This window comes from Myotis yumanensis, unplaced genomic scaffold (genome assembly GCF_028538775.1).
Source record: "Myotis yumanensis isolate MYYU_CA2020_CCGP unplaced genomic scaffold, mMyoYum1.0.hap1 SCAF_23, whole genome shotgun sequence".
Classification (NCBI taxonomy): Eukaryota; Metazoa; Chordata; class Mammalia; order Chiroptera; family Vespertilionidae; genus Myotis; species Myotis yumanensis.
This window is the reverse complement of record NW_027223774.1, coordinates 991,615-1,011,152: the sequence shown is the minus strand read 5'-3', so window position 1 is coordinate 1,011,152 and position 19,538 is coordinate 991,615. Positions and strand designations below refer to the sequence as shown.

The 19,538-nt window shown below is 45.9% G+C and overlaps 1 pseudogene; it reads left to right on the top strand.

Moving 5' to 3' along the window:
* The first annotated feature begins 143 nt into the window (after window positions 1-143).
* LOC139000216 (zinc finger protein 211-like) lies at window positions 144-17,022 on the top strand (annotated as a pseudogene).
* Window positions 17,023-19,538: the final 2,516 nt, after the last annotated feature.

Sequence of the window (19,538 nt, the reverse complement as noted above, 5' to 3'; positions counted from 1 at the left end):
AGGGAGTGAGGCCTTTATAGCAGGGCTCAAGGCTGCTTCAATGAGTGTGGACTCTCAGAGTTGGTGTAGAACTTATTCCTGTTTGAATTTGCCAAGCAGCCTCCACACCACACATGCTGAGTAATGAGTAGGAAGTCGAGGAGATGACTGTGGGGGCTGTGGTTGTGGGAGTGCAGGTGAGAGAGAGGTGTGAGAGAAGGAGTGATGTACCCTTGGAGAGGGAGTGTGTATTCATGGCCACAGGACACTGGATGTTGCAACAAGAGTGAATAAGGAGCGAGTTCATTTTTGGTGCTTACTAGCTGATATGATATATAATATGATATGAGGAATTTTAGTGTAATTGTTTGAAAATAGGGGTGTTGTGGTGAGACCGGCTAGGTTCAGAGCTGAGGTGTCACATACTTGCACACCTTACTATTGCTGTCAAGGGCTGACACATTGATCAATGGGAAGGAGATAGCATATATTGGTGTTACCTGGGCTTGCATGTTTGCAGTGGAATGGGGAAGGTAGACAGAAATAGAGAGTAACACATTACAAAGGCTGTGAATTTTACATTTGGAAGAGAAGGTAAGTAGGAAATAAAGTGTTCCCACCACGGCAAATTTGTATTGCTTTGAAGATGTGCCCCTGTAAATGAAGCTGTGTGAGAGAAGTGTGGTTCAAAGAATTATGTTGAGCAGGTAGTGCAAGGTGATGGCCTCAATACCATGGTACCAGAGTCAGAAGTGTGAAGCACAAGGCCATGTTTTTTCATGTCTCTGAGGGAGAATCCGGGCAATAACAAGAGTATTGCCTGACAAAAGCAGTGATAAATCATTCACATTTTCTTTATGGCCAACATCTCTCTCTTCCCTATGCGGTGCACCCACTGTATCGACAAGAGGCAGTGTGGCCTACATTGAGGCCCAGAGGTATCTTCTCTCTGCTCAACTGCCTTTATTGTTGTCGTAGGAACAGTATCGGTAGGAATATAAGGAGAGAGTGACTTTGATGGGCCCAAGGACTGGTGTCTTGTCTGATGAAGGGTAGAGGGAGCAAATGGATGTGGAGGGTGGGAAGTATGAAGAATTTGAAATCCTAGGAGAAAAGCTAATCGTGGATTGAACTGTCCCCCTTATGACAGAATATGAACTTTGAGGACGTGGCCATTGTCTTCTCTGAGGAGGAGTTGGGGACCCTTGATGAGGCTCAGAGACTTCTCTACTGCAATGTGATGCTGGAAGTGTTTGCACTCGTCTCATCTGCAGGTAAGACCTTCACGTTTCTCCCAATGTCCTGAGGTGATGTCTACTCTTCCTTTATTCTCCAAACGTTGCTCTCACAGCCAGACCATGAGCTCTACTAATATCCCCCACTGTCCTTTCAAATGGGCTGTGGCTTCCAGTGGTGAGCTGTGTGGGGAGTCCTGAGCTCTGGACTCCCCAAGCATCCCTTACACCCACTGCCTCAGATAATGCAAGAAGTTTCTGGCAGTCAGTAGTCTTGCAATGAGCTTAATGGGACCCACTTTGAACTTTCTCTTCCTGGGAAGGTGACTATGTCCTCATGGCTTCCACTTCTACACCATTCATCTAGGTAAGGCTCTTTGTGACAGCCTGTGCCAGGTTATTGTCTTTAATTACATGAACCTCCGTGGCTAGGGCGGGGCTGGGTCCATGAGGATCAACAGGGCAGAGCGAGCAGTTATGTCTGCTCTCAGTCCTGCCCTCAGAAGCCCCACTTCTCAATGTCCCGGCAATCGCTGCAAAAACCTCCTAGAGAAAGCCGCATTCGAGTTCCGACCAATGCCAGACAGTCCAGTTTCTCCCGTATGAGTCTGGGTCCCCAGAGACTCGCCTGGGACTGGAATTTAGAGCAGTCGGGAGCTTGAGAATCCCTCCGGATTGAAACAGACAACCGTGTCCTCAGCCGGCAGCCCTCCCCGCATACGCACCCGTACTTCTGTACTTTACTTCTGAACCGTACCTCCTCTGAGTCTCGGTATGCTTTTCTCTTTCCTTCTAGTTGTGGAATTTCCACTCAGCCAGCCTTCCTGTGGTTTTGGATGATGTCCGTTCCGTCTTTTATTTGTATTTTTGAAGTGGTTGTGCTAGGCAGCAATCTCCGGTGTTTACCTATGCCGCCATGTTAGTTTTGCGAACCCTGTGTTCTTTGACAGGGTGAACTGGCAAGATGGGCTCTGAAGAGGCCTGATCCTACTGAGTGGAAACTGGGGGAAGGTATCACATGAGGGCTTCTTTCAGATCACATCAGGAACCCGCTTGTGTCCAACCATATTTAGGTTCAGGTGTATTTCTCCACACCTTATCTCTACTACTGTGTTCTTTGTCCGTGTCATTACTATTAATGACATTTGGATGACTGATCATTTCATCTGTAACTTCATGGCTTTTGGCTACCTTCACCTTTGTCACTTTTTTGCATCACCTGTCCCTGGGCACTGATCCCTGTGCAGTATCTCCTGCATGGACCTGCACATGTGTTATGAGGTGCACATACATGCTTAAATAGTCCTAGAATGCCTGCTCTTGAATTTTACTAAGAATAAGACATAAGCAACCTTCTGCACAGCTTTTCCATGTCATGAGCAGATAAGCCCTGCTGAACACTGTCAGCAGAAGAAGGAGCTGATGATCATGCTTCAATTCCATGTGGTGCTTGCCATCTTTGTGTCATATTTCTGGTGAGGCTTTCCTTGTTTTGTGATAGTCAGAGTTCCAGAACTTCACTGGAGTCTTACAAATTCGGCCAGCACACCTGTTATTTTCAGACAATTGCATGGAACGCATGTATGATGTGCAACCTATTTTTGTAATGGAACTTCCCTCATCACCATAGTCAACATCCAATTCCTCCTCATTTCTCTGTTTTCAGGTTGTTGGCATAAAACGGATGATGAGGAGGCCTGTTCTGAGCAGAGTGTATCTGAACAAGGAGAGTCACAGGTCAGGGTGTCTAAGACAGAGCCAGCAACCCAGAGGACCCATGTGTGTAAGCGGTGTTTCTCTGTATTAAAAGACATTCTGCACCTGACTGAGTCACAGGCAGCATACCTTGAGCAGAAAGCCTTCTTCAATGACACACGTGTGAGAGACTTCTGTTTCAGTGCAAACCCTCACCAGCAACAGAGGGAAGCCAGTGGAGAGAAGCCCTGGAAAGAAGCTGTGGACAGGGCCTCGTTTGTGACCAGGTGCAGCATCTACTTATCAGGGCTCCCTTCATCCAGGAGGGAGGGTGGGGAAGACTTGCCAGCCATCTCAGAGCTTCTCCAGCCCCAGGCCCCTCTCAACACTGAGGAGCCACACAGTGGCAGTGAGATTTCCCAGAGACTTGTCAGAGGAAAACGTCATAACGAGTGGGGTCAATGTGAAAATGCTGCCAGCCACAACCAGAAAGTTGTTCAACAGAGCATCTGCAAGGGAGAATTGAATTATGCATGGAAGAAATCTGGAAAAAATTTTAGAGGAATCTCTAGTCTCATTCGACATAGGAAAGTTCACAGTGGAGAAAAGCCATATGAGTTTAGTGATAGTGGGAAGGCCTTTGGATATAAGACTAACCTCAATCAACACCACAGACTTCACATTGGAGAAAAGCCCTATTTGTGTAGTGAGTGTGGGAAGTCATTCCGGTATATCTCTGTTCTTAATCAGCACCAGAGAGTTCACACTGGGGAAAAGCCATATGAGTGTACTGATTGTGGCAAGACTTTCAGTCTTAGGTACAAACTCACTGAACACCAGAGAGTTCACACTGGAGAAAAACCTTATGAGTGCAGTGATTGTGGGCAGTCCTTTAGACGAAGGTTTATCCTCACTGAACACCAGAGAGTTCACACTGGAGAAAAACCTTATGAGTGTAGTGAATGTGGGCAGTCCTTCAGTCAAAGGTGTAACCTTACTAAGCACCAGAGAGTTCACACTGGAGAAAAACCTTATAAGTGCAGTGAATGTGGGAAGTCCTTTAGGCAGAGGTGTACCCTCACCGACCACCAGAGTATACACAGTGGAGAAAAACCTTATGAGTGTATTGAATGTGGGAAGTCCTTCAGACAAAGAAGTACCCTTATTAATCACCAGAGACTTCACACTGGAGAAAAACCTTATGAATGTAGTGAATGTGGGGAGTCCTTTAGACATAGGTGTACCCTAACCAAACACCAGAGAGTTCACACTGGAGAAAAACCTTATGAATGTAGTGAATGTGAGAAATCTTTTAGCCAAAAAACTAGCCTCCTTAGACACCTGATTGTTCACAATACAGAAAAGCTTTAAATGTGCACCAAATACTTTCTCTTTCTCATTGACAATAACAACATTGTAAGTTCTCTTTGATACACATTTAACGGAACATAAATCCCTTTTATCATAACATGCACTCCCCTAGATTCCTCATAAAATTTCAAGTACAAGTGATGCTTTAAATAACTGCATGGCACTTGCTAAGCTGCCCGGGCTTACTACCCGATTGATATAACTGGGAGTATGAAGCAGGGGGTCCCTCGGGGGTGAGGACGACTGAGTCCAATGCGCTGGGGTGTCCTGCATGCACGACTCCGGAGATCAGGTTCAGAGACACAGATCTAACTTTATTGGGGAAGTACAGCCGTATATAAAGGGGTAAGCCAATGCAATAGAGACACGCTTGCTATGTTATCCAATGGGCATGAGGGTCGGGGCTAAGAGTAGGTGGCTCCTGGAGATTTGTCAGGAGGGCTTTGCCACTTCCTGGTGTGCCAAGGAAGTCTGTTCGCTGGAGTGTACTCACAGCGCTGCATCGGCCGCAGCACTGAGATAGATCTCCTGAGCTCTTCCCACAGGAGTTTTTCTGGCTGAGGCGATTTCACCTCCACCACCTGGCTCACCTGAACAGCGTGCACCAGTCACAACACTTGTGTGGTCAGGAAAAAGGAATTCTGTGTTCTCACCTCTGCTTGAGCCAACGGTGATTACTCCAGGCTCGTGGCAGGATCTTCATTCCTTTCTGACTAGGAAATAGAGTTGATTGAGGGTTCATCCAGCGCACCCATCCTCAGCTAAGTAGAGCTACCTCTCTCATGGACCATCTCATCGTGGTTCTCACCTTATTCTGTGAGCTGATGATCCTGCTACGATTCCGCATGGTGCTTGCCACCTTTGTGTCATATTTCTGGTGAGGCTTTCCTTGTTTTGTGATATTCAGAGTTCCAGAACTTCACAGGAGCCTTTTCCAAATCCGTCTAGCACATCTCTTAACTTCAGAAAATTTCGTGGAACACATGTATGATGTGCAACATATTTTTGTAATGGAACTTCCCTCATCACCATAGTCAACATCCAGTTCTTCCTCATTTCTCTGTTTTCAGGTTGTTGGCATAAAACGGATGATGAGGAGGCTTGTTCTGAGCAGAGTGTATGTGTACAAGGAGAGTCACAGGTCAGAGAGTCTAAGACAGAGCCAACAACCCAGAGGACCCATGTGTTTCTCTGTGTTCAAAGATATTCTGCACCTGACTGAGGCACAGGCAGCATACCCATTGAATTTTCTAACATGTGTCTGGTTTATGATCTTTTTCTCCAGGGGCACTTGCTCATATAATAGTACCTTTCATTTTGTTAGTCCTATTATTGATTTGAAAGCACACTCGTAAGATAGTATAGGGAACAGATATTGTGGGAATCCCCAACCTGCTATGCTTCTGAAGGTAAAGTATGGAGTCGGAAAATCAGTTTGTCCCGTATTCACTTGTAATGCAGTGCTGCCCAAGACCTGGAAAGAAAGTCGGCATGACTTGGTGGTTCTCATTTGCAGCCTGGTGCCTTCTGTGATTGAGGTCTGAGGTCATCCTGAAGATGGGGGTGGGGGGCTTTGTTGTGCTTCTGTGAACAATTTGAATTATATTCTTTGTTCACAGTGTGTATTGCATACTGTCAAGGTGCCCTGTGCCATTATGAATGACATTTCGTAGGCTGGTGTCACTTGTGTTGAGCCTCTGAGGGTTAGGTTGTACTACCCCTGGGTCAAAAACCCTGTATTCATAATGAGTGGGAAAGAGTGCAGTGAATTAACTAAATCACGCCTTTCATGCACGTTACCCACAGATGACCAAGGACGTGTGACTTGTGTGTTCATTGTGGACAGGTGTCCTCAGTTCCTCCATCACGGTTTCCTGTGGCTAAAGTCATTTTTAGGGAAAATAATCTATATGGTCTGTATTCTCTTCTGGCCTCTCTAAGGTGTTCACCTCAAGAATTGCTCAACAGGCAAGACATCAATGCTAGAGGAAGGGTAATCCTGTAGTCAGTCCCAGGATGTGGCTTTTGTGACCCAGTCAGCATTCCTGTTGATTCTGATGGCCGTAGTCTTCACTGCTTGCCAACATTTGCTGCCACTGAGGCAAGGCTAGTCCTCACAGGGAATTAGGAGAGGGATGGTAGAGCCCATATCGTGTTGTCATTTTAACTTTCTAACAAGATAGGGATACCTAGGCCTTTATTTGGAAGCACATCTTAAGGTTTTATTTAGGTATATATGCAACTGACATGCAACAAAATGCACTTGTCTAATGTGTACTGTTTGGTGAGCTTGGACATAGGGATCAAGCTCTGAAATGGTCACATGTGACATAAACTTATCTCTCACCCATATTCAGGTTAAGGGAAACCAGGCCTACAGATGTGAATATGCAAAACACAGAGTCGACTCTCTATTTTTCTAAATAAGTATTTTACATATTTAAAAATATTTTTATTGACTTTTCTCAGAGGAAGGGAGAGAGAGAGAGAGAGAGAGAGAGAGTAGTGGTGATATTAGAAAGACACATCAGACAGCTGCCTCCTAAATGTAAACTACATGGCACCCAGGTAGGCATGTGCCATGAGATGGAATGGAACCAGTGACCTTCTAGGGCAAGAGATGGTGCTCAAAACCTGACGTTCACTAGCCAGGGAGGAGTTTATTCTTGTTTATTATTATTTTTAAATTATTATAGTAATTTCCATGCCAACAGCTCTACACCTACTTTGCCACACCCTGTAGTTACCTCCTGCCCTTTTGTCATCTCTCCTCCTGCCTTCCTCAGCCCTAAATGCAGTCATTGATTTTCCTTTCTTTACAAGATTAGTTAATATTTTCATAATTCCATAAGCAGTATAAGGGGTACACAAATATTGCTCTCCTTCATGCTACACAGTTATCTTGAGATTCAACATGATGCTTATGTGAATAGTTGATTATTTTTTATTGCTGAGTCGTATTGTGTTCTGCAAATTACCACTTGATCTATTAATCTGTCAGTGGTTTTAGTTATTTCCAGGTTTGGGATATTAAAAATAAGTCTGCTGGGAATATTGCCTTCAATTCTTTATATAGATGTATGTTTTACTTATCAAACTGATGCAGTGTAGGCGAATGTTTTACCTGTTAGTGTATGCAGAACTGTGGTCTAAAATGGCCATTCCCTTTGCCTTGCCATCCACCCACAGTAATGAAAATTCTAGTTTTTCCACAACCCTGCCAGCACATGTGATGTTTAATCTTTTTAATAATAGGCCGAGAAATGAGTATAGTGTTAACTTGCTTTGTTTTAATTCCATTTCCCTAATAAATTTTTATGTTGAACGTTTTTTCAAGCAATTCTTCACACTGTCTTTTTCTCCTTTGTTGAAATATCTGGTCAGAATATTTTGACAAATTTTAAAATAAATTTATTATTTTAACTAGTAGGTTAGTGCAGCATCTAAGATATATTATTTCATTTCACTCAATCCTCAGTGAGTCAACTGACTTCTTTGCAATGTGAAACTATATATATTTTAAAAAAATATTTATTGATTGATTTTAGAGAGTAAGGGAAAGGGATAGAGAGTTAGAAACATCAGTGATGAGAGACAATAATTGATCGGCTACCTTCTGCACGCCCCCTACTGGGGCTCAAACCCGCAAGCCAGGCATGTGCCCTTGCTTGGAATCGAATCCAGGACCCTTCAGTCCCCAGGCCTACACTCAATCCACTGAGCCAAACCGGCTAGGGCTCAACCCCTTAATTCTTAAAAAAAAATGTATATATATACATATTTTATTGATTTTTACAGAAAGGAAGGGAGTGGGATAGAGAGTTAGATACATCGATGAGAGAGAAACATCGATTAGCTGCCTCCTGCACACCTCCTAATGGGAATGTGCCCACAACCAAGGCACATGAGCTTGACCAGTATCTAACCTGGGACCTTTCAGTCTGCAGGCCAACGCTCTATCCACTGAGCCAAACTGGTTAGAGCTAAATATATTTTTATTGATTTCAGAGAGGAATGGAGAGGGACAGAGAGAGAGATAGAAACATCAATGATGAGAGAGAATAATTGATCAGCTACCTTCTGCATGCCCCCTACTGGGGATCAATCCCGCAAGCCAGGCATGTGGCCTTGCTTGGAATCGAATCCAGGACCCTTCAGTCCCCAGGCCTACACTCTATCCACTGAGCCAAACCAGCTACGGCTCAACACCTTAATTCTTTAAAAAAAAAAAATGTGTGTGTGTGTGTGTATATATATATTTTATTGATTTTTACAGAAAGGGAGTGGGTTAGAGAGTTAGATCCATGGATGAGAGAGAAGCATCGATTAGCTGCCTCCTGCACACCTCCTAATGGGGATGTGCCCACAACCCAGGTTCATGCCCTTGATCGGAATCAAACCCGGGACCTTTCAGTCCGCAGGCCGACGCTCTATCCACTGAGCCAAACCGGTTTCGGCAAAGAAATATATTTTAAACAACAACAAACACCCGAGACCAGCTACCGAAAGCTGAAATTGCCATTTCCCAGCGCCACTCAGCGCCCCAGCGCCAATACTTACAATGGCCAGTGAGCTACTGGCCTCCTAATGCCACCTGCCGGGCCAAGAAAAGTGCATTACCCAGAGGGCAGTGCGCCTAAGGGGGTTTAGCCAATGAAAGCCCAAGAGAGGGTCCTGGAGCTCCTCGGTTTGGGCGGGACTTCCTGTGTCCTGTACCCGGCGGTCCTCAGAGTCCCAGGCTCCACTTCCGGGTCAGCCGGAGCAGGAGGCGGAGCGGGCGGCGTCCGCGCGGGGCCGGGTGTCCCTGAGGCTCGTGGCACCGCAACCCCCAGGACTGGGGTCCCCGAGCCTCCCCGCCTCCTCTCCGCCGACAGAGTCCCCTCGGCCTCTCCCCATCGGACCCCCCAGCCTCGGGGCCGGCGCCGCTCGGGTCCCGCCGCCCAGGGCGCAGCGTCCGGCGCAGTGAGTCCCCGTGGGGCCCCGGGGTGTGAGGGGAGGGAGGGCGCCGGGCTGCGGGGCCGCCGGGGGAGGCCGTGGGGGGCTGAGCCGGGAGGGGGGCACCCGGGCCTGGTTTGTGTCTAAAGGCGACGGAGAGGACGAGCGGCGGGTCCGGGAGGAGGTTCACTTCCTGCTCACTGAGGTCAACTCAGCGTTACCCCCATTTACCCTCCATCCTAAGGTGCTGGCGTCCCTCAGGCCCTGCAGGTCCCGTCCCAGCACCCAGAACAGTGAGTAGCTTGTAGGTGGCACAGCACGTGATGGGGTGAAAGAGGGTGATGGGCTGCAGTGCCGCTCAGTCAGGCCGTGGGGCTGTGGCTGAGCTGTGAGGACTCGGGAAACCCAGGTCTGTTTTGTGTTTAAAGGCAACAAAGAAGCTGAGGGAAAGTGTTGTTTTTTTTTTTTCCATTTTGTTTTTAAATATATTTTTATTGATTTTTTACCGAGAGGAAGGGAGAGAGATAGAGAGTCAGAATCATCGATGAGAGAGAAACATCGATCAGCTGCCTCCTGCACATCTCCCACTGGGGATGTGCCCGCAACCCAGGTACATGCCCTGGACCGGAATCGAACCTGGCACCTTTCAGTTCGCAGGCTGACGCTCTACCCACTGAGCCAAACCGGTTTCAGCAAGGGGGAAAGTTTTGTGTGAGGAGATTTACTTTCATCCTCAGGACGCTGGGGCCACGGGTGGTTGTGAACAGCAGGGGGACGCTGTCTGAGGTCGGGTTCTACACATTTCCCCAAACCGCTGATAAGAATCTCACCTTAAAAGGGGGAGGAGAGAAATTAGGGACCAGAAGGAGGAGTCTTTTGAAAGGTAAGGAACGTGGCAACAGTGTGCACTGAGGACCGAGCCCTGGGGGAATTCAGGTATCACCCAGCACCAGACATGGGCCAGGGCCCTGAGCAGCCTGAGCCCCTGGATCCTGGCGTTGGGTGCCAGGCCGTCAACAGACCTTTATTTCCTACAGGTTCCTGCAGGTGAGGAGCCGCTGAGGGGACTGGGCTTCGGGGCTGATGTCAGGGCCTCACACTCTTGTGGCCTCTAAGGTCGTGGGGTCCTGGGGCTGACCAGCCTCTCTTCCTGCCCTGGGATCTGGGGACATAAAAAGAGACACAAATCCCCGAATTAAGTCCATGACTAGGGTTGGATGAAGTGGTCCATGTTTTTCTGGCAAACAGTGGAATGAGATGTGGGAGGTCGTTCCAGGCACAGGTTTCAGATGTGGTAGAGGCTCAGAGAGAAGACAGCTGGTTCAGGAACCTGTACGAATGCTTTTCTCTTTAATGGGAACAGGTAAGAATGGGAGCGGAGTCAGGTCTAAAGGAGCTTTGTGACAACACGGTTGTCTGTTCTGCAGGTGATGGGGGCAATGAATGATTCAGAGCAGAGGAGGCAGGTGATCTGACTCAGGTCTCATTAGAAGCCTTGTGGCTGCTGCATGGAGAGCAATATGGGTGAGAGGGAGGTGGTGAGATCGTCTGGGAGAGTGGGATGGTAACTGGCCCCTGATGGTAGCCCTGGAGATGGAAGACACAGTTGGATCTGGGATTGGTGTTTTAGGTGTGGCCACCTTTATTTTCTAATTTTGAGTTTGATTGAGAGGCAGGGTCGAGTCAGAGTCAGAGATGAGATGAAGGTTTGTATTTAGCATCTGGGGATTTGGAAGCACCATCATCTGGCATGAAGACATTCATAGTGGGAAGGTTCATATTCATTGCAGATAAACATGAACAAACACTGATTTTGGCCTGTTAGGGTGTGAGATATTTTAGAGAGCAGTTAAAGAGCATCTGGAACTCGGGGGAGTTGTTCAAGATGAAGATGACTCAAAAGGAGTGAAGACCGCCTGGATCAGAGAGGAGTTGTAGATCATCATTTTATTTTAATTCGAGGCCCTAGGACAATGGAAAGAAGGTGAGTTTTGGTCTGGTGCATATTTACTCATTAAACACTCACCAGGAATATTCTGTGAACCTTGGTGTGGCCAGACTGAGTGCAACACCCCAGGCTACACCAAGGCTCACAGAATATTCCTGATGAGTGTTTAATAAATAAATATGCACCAGCCCCAATCTCACCTTCTTTCCATCGACTTAGGGCAATGATCAGCAAACTCTTTTGTCAACAGAACCAAATATCAACAGTACTTCTTCAAAATAGACTCACCCAGGCCGAAAACTGACTTCTGCGAATGGGCCACGAAGTTTCAATCGCACTGTAAGTGTGCGCCCGCATGTGGTATTTTGTGGAAGAGCCACACTCAAGGAACCAACGAGCCCCATGTGGCTCTAGAGCCGTGGTTTGCTGACCACTGACCTAGGGCGTCCAATTAAAATAAAATGAAAATACATGCTGCATATCAGATATTTACATTATGATTAATAACAGTAGCAAAATTACAGGTATGAAGTAGCAACAAAAATAATTTTATGGTTAGGGGTTCCCACAACATGAGGAACTCTATTTAAGAGTCGCGGCATTAGGAAGGTTGAGAACCACTTGCTTAGGGGTATGAGTGGCCATCTGTGAGACTCAGTGAGCATGGGGTGAAGCATAGTAATCCTTCCTTTAGAAAACTGCTGTTTGAAACTGCTGTTTGAACTAGTCTGTTATTCTTAGACAATCTCTTATTCTGTAGGTCAACTCTGTTATTTTCAGACTGTAAAATAACTTTGCTTTTTTGTTTGAATAGAAAATATAAACTTAATTGTCTGACCTTGCAAGCTAGCCATCTAACTCATACGCTGATATTGATGCCATGTGCCTGTATAGATATGATACTAAAGGTGACAGGTGTCTGTATAGATATGACAGGTGTTTGCTAGATATGATATGTACTCCAGGTTACAAGTGGTCTAGAAAAATAACTGACACAAGGTCCTAAGAAAGATATAAAGAGAGAATTATTCCTCCTTTGGGTGTTCAGAATTTGACAGAGGTTATCTGTTCTGAACCTGCACCCAATAGATATAACTCCTAACAGGCTCATTAAGGCATCGTGTCCAGCTTGCTGATTTTATTAAATATGTTTTATTGATTTTTTACACAGAGGAAGGGAGAGAGACAGAGAGTTAGAAACATCGATCAGCTGCCCTCTGAACATCTCCCATTGGGGATGTGCCTGCACCCCAGGCACATGCCCTTAACCAGAATCGAACCTGGGACCCTTCAGGCCGCAGGCCGATGCTCTATCCACTGAGCCAAACCGGTTTCGGCCAGCTCGCTGATTTTTGATTCAACAGGGGTAGAGGGCCATTGGCCATGAGACTTGAGTGGTGAGGGCTGTGACTGGGGATGAGAGATCATGTGCAGCACTGGTGGGGGTGGGCACTGGATATCTAAGACGTGATGTGGTTCTCAACAGGTGAGGTTGAAGGAAAACACAGGGAGTGAGGCCTTCATAGCAGGTCTCAAGGCGGCCTCAATGAGTGTGGCCTCTCAGAGTTGGTGTAGAACTTATTCCTGTTTGAATTTGCCAAGCAGTCACTACACCACACATGCTGAGTAATGAGTAGGAAGTCAAGGAGATAACTGTGGGGGCTGTGGGTGTGGGAGTGCAGGTGGGAGAGAAGTGTGGGAGAAGGAGTGATGTGCCCTTGGAGAGGGAGTGTGAATTCATGGCCACAGGACACTGGATGTTGCAATAAGGGTGAATAAGGAGTGAGTCCATTTTGGGAGAATACTGGCTGATATGATATATGATATGATATGATATGAGGAAATTTAGTGTAATTGTTTGAAAATAGGGGTGTTTGGTGAGACCGGCCAGGTTCAGAGTTGAGGTGTCACATAGTTGCACACCTTCCTATGGTTGTGGAGGGCTGACACATTGATCAATGGGAAGGAGATAGCATATATTGGTGTCACCTGGGCTTGCATGTTTGCAGTGGGATGGGGAAGGGAGACAGAAATAGAGAGCAACACATTACAGAGGCTATGAATTAGACATTTGGAAGAGAAAGTAAGTAGGAAATATAGTGTTCACGCCACGGCAAATTTAGTTGCCTTTGAAGATGTGCCACTGGAAATGAAGCTGTGTGAGAGAAGTGTGGTTCAAAGAATTATGTTGAGCAGACAGTGCAAAGTGATGGCCTCAACACCATGGGTCCAGAGTCAGAAGAGTGAAGCATGAGGCCATGTTTTTTCATGTCTCTTAGGGAGAATCCGGGCAATAACAAGAGTATTGCCTGACAAAAGCAGTGATAAATCATTCACATTTTCTTTATGGCCAACATCTCTGTCTTCCCTATGTGTTGAAGCCCACTGTGTCGACAAGAGGCTGTGTGGCTTACATGTGAGGCCCAGAGGTATCTGCTCTCTGCTCATCTGCCTTTATTGTTGTGGGAAGACACAGTATCGGTAGTAATATAAGGAGAGAGTGACTTTGATGGGCCCAAGGCCTGGTGTCTTGTCTGATGAAGGGTAGAGGGAGCAAATGGATGTGGAGGGTGGGAAGTGTGATGAACTTGAAATCCTAGGAGAAAAGTTAATCGTGGATTGAACTGTCCCCATTTTGACAGAATATGAATTTTGAAGACGTGGCCATTGTCTTCTCTGAGGAGGAGTGGGGGCTCCTTGATGAGGCTCAGAGACTTCTCTACTGCAATGTGATGCTGGAAGTGTTTGCACTTGTCTCATCTGCAGGTAAGACCTTCATGTTTCTCCCAATGACCTGAGGTGATGAATACTCTTCCTTTATTCTGCAAACGTAGCTCTCACAGTCAGACCATGGCCTCTAGTAATATCCCCCACGTTTCTTTCAAATGGGCTGTGGCTGCCAGGGGCGAGCTGTGTGGGGATTTCTGAGCTCTGGACTCCCCAAGCATCCCTTATACCCACTGCCTCAGAAAATGCAAGAAATGTCTGGCAGTCAGGAGTCTTGCAATGAGCTTAATGGGACCCACTTTGAACTTTCTCTTCCTGGGAAGGTGACTATGTCCTCATGGCTTCCACTTCTACACCATTCATCTAGGTAAGGCTCTTTGTGACAGCCTGTGCCAGGTTATTGTATTTACTTCCATGAAACTCGGAGGCTTGGCGGGGCGGGGTCCCAGGGTATCAACAGGGCAGAGGGAGCAGTTGTGGCTGCTCTCAGTCCTGCCCTCAGGGGCCCCACTTCTCAGTGTCCTGGCAATCACTGCAAGCACCACTGAGAGAAAGCCGCCTTTGAGTTCCAACCAATGCCAGACAGTCCAGTTTCTTCCATATGAGTCTGGGTCCCCAGAGACTCGCCAGGACTGGAGTTCAGAGCAGTCGGGAGCTTGAGACACCTTCCCGAATGAAAAAGACAACCCTGTCCTCAGCCGCCAGCCCTCTGCGCATGCGCATCTGTACCTCTGTACTTTACTTCCACACCGTACCTCCTCTGAGGCTCGGTATGCTTTTCTCTTTATTTCTAGTTGTGGAATTTCCACTCAGCCAGCCTTCCTGTGCTTCTGGATGATGTCTGTTCCATCTTTTAGTTGTATTTTGAAGTGGTTGTGTTAGGCAGCCATCTCCGGTGTTTACCTATGCCGCCATGTTGGTTTTCCGAACCCTGTATTCTTTCTCAGGGTGAACTGGCAAGATGGTCTCTGATGAGGCCTGATCCTACTGAGTGGAAACTGGGGAAGGTATCACATGAGGGTTTTTTCCAGATCACACCAGGAACCCGCTTGTGTCCAACCATATTTAGGTGCAGATGCGTTTGTCCACAACTTATTTCTACATTTTCTTTACCATTTTTGGCGTTTTGATGATTGATCATTTCATCTTTAACTTCATGGATTTCGCTACCTTCACCTTTGTCACTTTTTTGCATCACTTGTCCCTGGGCACTGCTCCCTGTGCAGTATTCTCCTACATGGACCTGCACATGTGTTATGAGGTGCAAATACATGCTTAAGTAGTCCTAGAATGCCAACTCTTGAATTTTACTTGGAATAAGACATAAGCAACCTTCTGCACAGCTTGCCCATGTCATCAGCAGATAAGCCCTGCTGAACACTGTTAACAGAAGAAGGAGCTGATGATCCTGCTTCGATTCCATGTGGTGCCTGCCATCTCTGTGTCATATTTCTGGTGAGGCTTTCCTAGTTTTGTGATCTTCAGAGTTCCAGTACTTCTCAGGAGCCTTTTCCAAACCTGTCCAGCACATCTGTTATTTTCACAAAATTGCGTGGAACGCATGTATGATGTGCAACATATTTTTGTAATGGAACTACCCTCATCACCGTAGTCAACATCCAGTTCCTCCTCATTTCTCTGTTTTCAGGTTGTTGGCATAACACGGAGGACGAGGAGACCTGTTCTGAGCAGAGCGTATCTGTACAAGGAGAGTCACAGTTCAGGTCGTGTAAGACAGAGCCAGCAACCCAGAGGCCCCATCTGTGTAAGCGGTGTTTCTCTGTATTAAAAGACATTCTGCACCTGACTGAGTCTCAGGCAACGGACTTTGAGCAGAAAGCCTTCTTAAGTGATGAATGTGTGAGAGACTCGGGTTTCAGTGCAAACCCTCTCCAGAAACAGAGGGAAGGCAGTCGAGAGATGCCCTGGAAAGGAGCTGTGGACAGGGCCTCTTTTGTGACCAGGTGCAGCTTCTACTTATCAGGGCTGCGTTCATCCAGGAGGGAGGTTGGGGAAGACTTGCCAGCCATCTCAGAGCTTCTCCAGCACCAGGCCCCTCTCAACACTGGGGAGCCACACGGTGACAGTGAGACTTCCCAGAAAATTCCCAGTGGAACAAGTCATAACCAGTGGGGTCAATGTAAAAATACTGCCAGCAACAACCAGAATGTTATTCAACAGAGCCTCTACTTTGGGGAAGTGAAATATGAATGTAACAAATCTGGAAATATTTTTAGAGGAATCTCTAGCCTCATTCAACATTGGAAAGTTCGCAGTGGAGAAAAGCCATATAAGTGTAGTGATTGTGGGAAGGCCTTTGGATATAAGACTAACCTCAATAAACACCACAGAGTTCACACTGGAGAAAAGCCCTATGTGTGTAGTGACTGTGGGAGGTCATTCAGGCAAATCTCTGTTCTTAATCGGCACCAGAGAGTTCACACTGGGGAAAAGCCATATGAGTGTACTGGTTGCGGCAAGACTTTCAGTCAAAGGAACAACCTCACTGACCACCAGAGAGTTCACACAGGAGAAAAACCTTATGAGTGCAGTGAATGTGGGAAGTCCTTCAGAGAAAGGTCTACGCTTACTAAACACCAGAGAGTTCACACTGGAGAAAAACCTTATGAGTGCAGTGAATGTGGGAAATCTTTTAGATGCTGTGGTCACCTTTTTATCCATAGGAGAATTCACACTGGCGAAAAACCTTATGAGTGTACTGAATGTGGGCAGTCCTTCAGACAGCGGTGTACCCTGACTAAGCACCAGAGAATTCACACTGGAGAAAAACCTTACGAGTGCAGTGAATGTGGGAAGTCCTTTGGACAAAGGTGTACCCTCACCGAACACCAGAGAGTTCACACTGAAGAAAAACCGTATGAGTGTAGTGAATGTGGGCAGTCCTTCAGACGAAAGAATGTCTTCACTGAACACCAGAGAATTCACACTGGAGAAAAACCTTATGAATGCAGTGAATGTGGGAAATCTTTTAGATTCCGTAGTCAGGTTTTTAAGCACAAGAGAGTTCACACAGGAGAAATGCCACATAAGTGTAGTGAATGTGGGAAATCATTTAGCCAAAAATCTCACCTCCTTAGACACCTGATTGTTCACAATGGAGAAAAGCTTTAAATGTGCACCGTAATACTTTCTTTTTCTCGTTGACAATAACAACACTTAAGAGGACTGCTTGATACACATTTAACAGAACATAAACCCCTTTACCACAACATACACTTGGCTAGATTCCTCATTAAATTTCAAGAAGTAGTGATGCTTTAGATAACTCATGGCACTTGCTAAGCTGCTCGGGCCTACTACCCGATTGAAATCAGTGGGAGTATTCCTGGCTGAGGCGATTTCACCTCCACCACCTGGCTCGCCTGAACAGTGTGCCTCAGTCACAGCCCCTCCGTGGTCAGGGAAAAGGAATTCTGTGTTCTCACCTTTGCCTGAGCAAACTTGTGATTCTCTAAGCTCATGGCAGGATTTTCATTCCATTCTGACTAGGAAATGGAGTTGATTGAGGGTTCATCCAGTGCACCCATCCTCAGCTAAGTAGAGCTACCTCTCTCAGGACATCACCTTATGATGTGATGAATTGTTTCAGATTCCAATTCACCATCCTGCAAACCCATTGAATTTTCTAACACATCTCGGGATTATGATCTTTTTGTCCAGGTGCATTTGCTCATGTACTAGTACCTTTCATTTTGTTGGTCTTATGCATTGCCTGGATTGATTTGAAAGCACACTTGGGATCCGTCTGCATGTCCAGGGGAACAGACATTGTGGGAATCCCCAACCTGCTGTGCTTCCGAAGGCAAAGCGTGGAGTCAGAAAATCCATTTGTCCCGTATTCACTTGTAGTGCAGTGCTGCCCAACACCTCAAAGAAAGTCGGCATGACTTGGTGGTTCTCATTTGCAGGCTGCTCCCTCCTGTGATTGAGGTCTGAGGTCATCCTGAAGATGAGGGTGGGGGGCTTTGTTGTGCTTCTGTGAACAATGTGAATTATATTATCTCTTCAGTCTGTCTCACATACTATCATGGTGCCCTGTGCTGTTATTAATGACATTTCATAGGCTGGTATCTCTTGTATTGAGACTCTGAGGGTTAGGTTGAACTACAACTGGGTCAGAAACCCCGTATTCATAGTGAGTAGGAAAGAGTGCAGAGAATTAAGTGAATCACACCTCATCTGCACGTTACCCACAAAAGACCAATGACTTGTGACTTGTGTGCTCATTGTGTATGGGCGTCCTCAGTTTCTCCATCACTGTTTCCTGTGGCTAAAGTCATTGCTGGAGAAAATAATCTAAAGGGCCTGTTTCCTCTTCTGGCCTCTCTAAGGTTTTCACCTCAAGGTTTGCTCAACAGGGAAGACCTCAAAGCTAGAGGAAGTGTAATCCTGTAGTCAGTGCCAGGATGTGGCATTTGTGACCCAGTCAGCATTCCTGTTGATTCTGATGGCTATAGTTTTCTCTGCTTGACAGTATTTGCTTCCACTGAGGCAAGGCTGGTGCTCCCAGGAAATTAGGAGAGAGATGGTAGAGCCCATATAGGGTTATCATTTTAATTTTCTATCAAGACAGGGTTATATAGGCCTTTATTTGGAAGCACATTTTAAGATTTTATTTAGGTATATTTGTACTATTTGTTGACCAGGGATATAGGGATCAAGCTCTGAAACGGTCACATATGACATAAACTTACCTCTCACCCATTTACAGGTTAGGGGAAAACCAGGCATAGAGATGTGAATATGCAAAACACAGAGTTGACTCTATTTTTCTAAGTGAGTATTTTACATATTTAAAAATATCTTTAACGATTTTTCACAAAGCACAGAAGGGAGAGAGAGAGAAAGAGAGAGAGCAACAGAGAGAGAGAGAGAAATGGTGATATTAGAAAGAAACATCAAACAGCTGCCTCCTGCACGTCACCTACAGGGCATCCAGGCAGGCATGTGCCTTGAGCTGGAATGGAACCAGTGACCTTCTAGGGCAATGGACGGTGCTCAAACACCTGAGGTTCACTGGCCAGGGAAGAGTTTATTCTTGTTTTTTATTATTTTTATATTATTGTAGTAATTTCCATGCCAACAGCTCTACACCTACTTGTGACACACCCTGTAGGTACCTCCTGCCCTTTTGTAATTTTTCCTTCTGCCTTCCCCAGGCCTAAATGCAGTAATTGATTTTCCTCCTTTACAAGATTAGTTAATATTTTTTTAAGATTAGTTAATATTTTTAGTAATTTCAGAAGCACTATAAGGGGTATAGAAATATTGCTTTCCTTCATGCTACACAGTATTTTGAGATTCAACACGAATGCTTATGTGAATAGTAAATTATTTTTCATGGCTGAGTCATACTGTGTTCTGTGAATAACCAGTTTACCTATTGATCTGTCTATGGTTTTAGTCTTTTCTAGGTTTGGGATATTAAAAATAATTCTGCTGGGAATATTGCCTTCAGTTCTTTATACAGAGATATGTTTACTTATCGAACTGATGCAGTTTAGATGAATGTTTTACCTGTTAGTATATGCAGAACTGTGTTCCACAATGGTCATTCCCTTTGGCTTTCCACCCACGCACAGTAATGAAAATTCTAGATTTTCCACAACCCTGCCAGCACATGTGAT